The sequence below is a fragment of the Halyomorpha halys genome, unplaced genomic scaffold, assembly GCF_000696795.3.
Source record: "Halyomorpha halys isolate HHAL.00 unplaced genomic scaffold, Hhal_1.1 Scaffold1168.1, whole genome shotgun sequence".
NCBI classification, from domain to species: domain Eukaryota; kingdom Metazoa; phylum Arthropoda; class Insecta; order Hemiptera; family Pentatomidae; genus Halyomorpha; species Halyomorpha halys.
In genome coordinates, this window is record NW_027104855.1 from 9511 (window position 1) to 15426 (window position 5916).

Genomic DNA, 5916 nt, shown 5'->3' on the forward strand with positions numbered 1-5916 from the left:
GAGCTGCACCTAGCCTTATCAGCTTACTGGTCCGTCCGCTTCATCTCGGCAACTAGTAAGCTGGCTCCTATCTTGACAGTTCTGGTCCGTTCGCTTCATCTCGGCAACTAGAACTGTTACTCTGCCTCAGACTCTCTCACGTAGACCTCCTCTACCTACTGCGTGTCCAGGGTACTTGAACTTCTGTAAAGTGTATATCAGGTTGGAGAACCTCCTAAGACCAGACAACCCCGACAGTCTAATACTCTCAACCAGTCTCATCAGTTAGCTTCTCTTCGCGCAACGTCATTTGTATTGAAAGGTAGTAGGTTTTGAGGTAGAGGATAGAATCTAATACGATCGGGATTTGAATGGAGAAGTTGACAAGAACTCCAAAAGTAAACTCACAGAAGGACTGGAGGCAAATGCAATTACAACTCTGTATGATTTGAGGTTGAGGTTGAGGTTGAGACACTTACCCGAAAAATAAAAGCATCTCAACCTGTTTCCACTCCTCAGGCCAAATATGTTTGAGATCGAGGCAGACCACTACAGATCCATCAGTCTGTACCCTCAGCTCACAAAGGTTTACGGATAATTACCGTTAGCGATTTTGTGATAAATACTTCGTAATTACTAACGAACATATCAGTTTTAAATCCCGTATCAGTACAGAACATCATCTCATGAAGCTTCAGTCTCAGATGAAAACCAATTTTAACTGGTACGATTCTGTATCTTTGCTATAAGGTCACAGATTTCGAAAGCTCAGAACAGCTCTAACGTCATTATCTTGTTTTTCGACAGCAGGGTCATTGGTGTGCGGGTTCGTGATGAGCTTCCGTACATGTACTACTGGCTTCCTGAGTGCCACAAAGAGTATTCCCCTCACAGTACTATTTTAAATATATACAGATGATGTGGTTGGCCGAAAGATACTGTAAAGCATTGATCCCCGCGTTCATACGCGTAATATCATTATTGCCTGCAATTCCTGAGCAACCCCCTCATCCAATATCAGCGCCACCTCCTGTGAGATGGAAGAAGGGAGAGCTATCAGTACAGTATGTAATAGAGAGAAAAATTTAAGGTTTTAGTTTTCTTTAGTGTTAGGGTGGTTTCTCAGAGTAGAATTTCTAGTATAAAGCTGAATTTCCAGCGGTTATATTCACGCAGACATTGGATGAATTTCAGAGAGGTTAGGGTAGATTATATATATAAGGATCACAAGCAGAAAAAAAATCTCTAAGCACATTTAGTTGAAAATTTTCTATTTTTTAATTTCTTTGAAAATAGAAAATACAGTATTTAAAGGTATACGATGTTTTTTTTTATTAGCTCAAGTCGGGGCCGCCGCGAAATAAATTTTGACCAACCCTAGTGGGAATCGACCCCACAACCTTCTGAACTAGCGCTTTAGGACCCTCGCTGCAGTCAGCTCAGCTATCAGGTCTTCAAAGGCATCAGATTACGTTCATTTGCTCTTCCATAAAAAAAAACATTGTTGACCTAGATAACTCAATGCGTTAATACGTTTTTATAATTTTTGGTGAATGTAATTTAGTTAACTTTGGAAAACTCAAGTCGATTTGGACAGAATAACCATGAAAGAAATTAATACTTTCTGGTCTACGCGCCAAAAATATTAAATTTTGTTAATAACTTTTTTTCTACCGAAGATATCGGAATAGCCCATTCATTACTTTCCCAAAAAATCCTGAATCAAAATCGGATTAACGATATGACAGCGCATAAAATACGAACGAAAAAATATTGATTTTTATATATTAAATTGTAAGACCAAATAGCAGACATCCTAACCCAGCCCGAAATTAATTTTTAAGAATTTCGGAAATTCAGAAAAAGTTAACAATAAAAATAATTTTTTATTCTTAATTTTTGACCTTCATGCTTTAAATTGTTTTTATTTACTGATTGGGCATTTAGTTTTTCCAAGTTAATTTTTTTTTCAGTTAATTAGATGCACTACTACTCATGTAGTAAATGCATAAAACAAACATTTATGCTGCAAATACAAGGTTGTTGAAGCTGAGGTTCACAGCTCTTTATTAGAAATTAGAAAGTTTCTATGAGCTGAAACATCATTCGAAGAACTAAAGAGAAAATGTATATAAAAATGAAAACTGTAAGTGATGATAAGCAAGCGGAGAAATGAGAGACAGTGAACATTTGTACCCTGATAGAGATGGTATCTTTTACCATTCTTCGATACTAATGATCTCAGCTGACAATGGAAGTACCGTTGGAACTGGCTCTATCAGATGGAACGATTCATCTGGGCAACCTTCCACAATACTTAATAAATTGATTGCTATTTATTTTATTTTTTTATTAAATAGTAAAAACTTTTCTTTCTTTTTTTGTCTTCAATATTTTTTTTTTTTAAACCTGTAAATATACTTTACAACCAGCAAATGAGATGTTCTGTTAGTACAAGAGACGAAGAGGAGGTAAAAAGCAGTTATCTCACCCCAATTTTTTATTTCTTTAATGAAAACTATGTATAATTACTAGTCAAAATTCATGAGTCTGGCAAGTATAGGTAGGGGAAATAAAAAATGGCGGCTGCTTCAAAGCGATAAAAAAAACTTTTTTTATTTATTTTATTTAACTCAAAAAGTAGGAACGACACAAGAAAACCTAAGAGGACGTCATTTAAAGAAGAGCAACTTTGCTAAAATATGAGCCCTAATAGAGCTATTTACGTTAAATAGTTTTCCAGATAGCAACATTTCATAAAAATGTTGTATGGGACGTACTGAAAGATCAGTAGTTAGTGAATTTATTTGGAAAAATCAAGATATGAAAAACCATTCGACGTACAGATGTCTATTAGCACTCAAATTAAAGCCAGTTTAATAAGCTATAAAGTATTTTATGTTGTTTATCTTCGTAGGAGTAAATAGTTTACATGAAATTTAATATAATAAATTTTATGATATATATTTGGCAAATAAAAATTTGTTCGAACAACTATAAATCAATTTATTTTAGCAAAATCACGAAAAGTACTATTCCTACGAAGGTAAAGGTCATAAACTTATTTATAGTTCATTAAACTAGCTTTAATTTGAGTGCTAATAGACATCTGTACGTCTCGCAGTTTCTGAGACATAGGTTTCTTACTACTACTAATCTTTCAGAAGATTTTTAAGAAATTTTGCTTTTTCAAAAGCTATATCTCGAGAACTATTGGACGTAAATAGCTCTATTAGGGCTGATATTTCAGAAAATTTACTCTCCTTTAAATAATGCTCTCTTAGATTTTCTAGTGTTGTTGGTAGTTTTTAAGATATAGAGCTCCGAATGAAAAATTAATGTTTTTTTAACGTTTTGAAACAGCCCCCATTTTGTAATCCCCTTAGCTATACTTGGCAGACTCATCAATTTTGACTAGTAATTATACCTAGTTTTAATTAAAGTAATCAAAAATTAGGGTGAGATAACTGCCTTTTTTTCTTCCCGGCTCTTGTACTATATCCAGCCATGCATCTCCCTCATTTATTTGCACCTGTAAATCTTGTTTACAACTAGCAAATAAGATCCTCATGATATGAGGGAAACAGCACCCAGTGGTGCATCCTCCTGACGTTAGGTAAATTATTTTATTACACTAGGAGGTCCCACATCCACCTCCTCCACAGCAAACGCCGAGTTACGTCAGGAATTTCATATGTTGCCATCTGTCGTATAAATTTATTCCAATGTCCATGTAGCGTGTTGTGAATGCGTTTGTAAGTCATTTGAATGCTCTCCGTTACAGTGGGAATGCGTAGGTCGGTGTGAATGGTCTCGTTTGAAACGTAGAGTGGTGAGTTCGTCGCCATTCTAAAAATTGTGATTGAAAAGTTTGTATTTTCTGAATCTGTGTCTTTTTAGCAGGTCCATAAATTTGGCAGGGGTAAGTCCATATAGGTTTAAGAAAGTAATTGTATACGTTAAGTTTCTATCTGAGCGATAATTTAGAACGCTCTGTAGTAGAGAATAAAATTATTTCAGTCGGAAATTTAGCGTTGCCCGTCAAAACGTAAGTGTGGGCCCCATGTCAACCTTCTGTCACAGGTAAGTCCTAAATAAGTTACACTTTGTTTGTGATATAGGGTGATTGTCAATGTAAACTGAAGGCCATGTTTTGTGTCGTAGAGTAAATGTGGCATGTTGAGACTTGTGATTAATCTTAATTTTCCATTGTGTGCACCATGTCTGTATATTGTTTAGACTATGTTGTAGTGTTAGTGTGCCCTGTAAAGGGTCTGTGTTTCTCGAAATGATAGCAGTGTCGTCTGTATACGACGCAGTTAGTGACGTACTATAGTAAAAACTTAGGTACAAAATAATATATATTATACACTAAACATCTAAATAATAAATCCGGCTGTACGTGTCTGTAGTCACCCCACTCATTGATTTATTGATAGTGTAATTATGTATATTATATTCTGTCATATATTGACAATGTTAGTATAGATCAACAGATAGTTTAAATTAAATTAAAGTATAAATCAATAGAAAACAAACCATATGAGATATAAAATTAAGGTACGCACGTAAGATTATCGTTTTCAATGAACTTTTTTTTGTTGGTAATAGGTAGATATAAAATAAAATATTTGACACATATCCCAGAATCCCTGCCAATGCGCCCAAGGAGCCAAGAAAAAATAAATATTTTTAGAATTTTTTTATGCAATTGCCTACCACCTTTGCTCGGCATTTATATAATAATTATTGTATACAATCGATTTTTCATTCTAGAATAAGAACAAAAATTGATTGATCGTATTAAATGAGTTTAAGTGTACAAAAAATTATAAAAAACTAAAAGTTGCTTCTAGTAAAGTAGACAAAAAAAAAATTCGTTTAGGAAAAAATCGAGTCGAATTCGGTTTTATCTTCTTTTGAAACCCTTAAATGCGAATTTTCATATAAATAAGAAGTATGAATTTTTTCTTTTATTTAATGAAGAATATTTTAAATATTCCGATGTCCTGTGTTCACCAAATAAACTAATAACACATTACAAAGTTATTCAAATTCAACATAAATATAACTTTAGGAAAGCAGAAGCAAGTTGGGCTAAACACGTTTGTTACGAGGACTTTCCCCTAAGACAAATAAATTATAATAAATAAAAAATATAAATGAAGTACTAAATATACAAACAAATGTCCGAAATCGTTAAGGAAAATCCGGTATTGAAATGAAACCCGGAAGCGGGTGTTGGATTCCTGACAAAGGCTTTTCTAACAATCGGTTTCCCCTCAGACTAAGAAGAGGACCGATCCGTCTTTGTGGTTAGGATCACCATCAAGTTGGGTAATGAGGGGGGGGGCGGTGACATGATTTATGGCCCATCTTTATCTTGATTTCAGGAAATAACAGAATCGATTAAGCCATGAAGGATACCAGTATGATTGACTAGAACATAGAAGATATAAACAAAATTCTTAGTCTTGGTCGAAAAAAAAAAAACGTAATCTATTACAAAATAAAATAAAATATCTAAGGAATATGAATATAAATGTAGATGCATTGATTAGGTAGAATATGATTATAAAAAAAAGATACTCTTGCATAATACACCAACGAATGGTATATGAGTCGCTCAGAAGCCAATGAAATCAAGTCCAGAAAACAAAAATTGAGAAAATTAATGTTTTTTAATTCATTAGTTTTTAAAATTCTTGGTTTATTAATTTAACCAGAAAAGTATAAAAAGTTTTTTTTTTTAAAGTTAAACCCCAAAAAAAAAAAAAAACAAGATGTACAGGATGTATAAATAAAAACGTTATTGGAACTGGACAGCTAATAAAAATTTTAGGACTTATATCTTTTGGCAACTGAAAAAATAAGAAATTTATTTAAAAATAATACAATAACATTTATTGTCATGTTTTATGTTTCATTACCGATCAT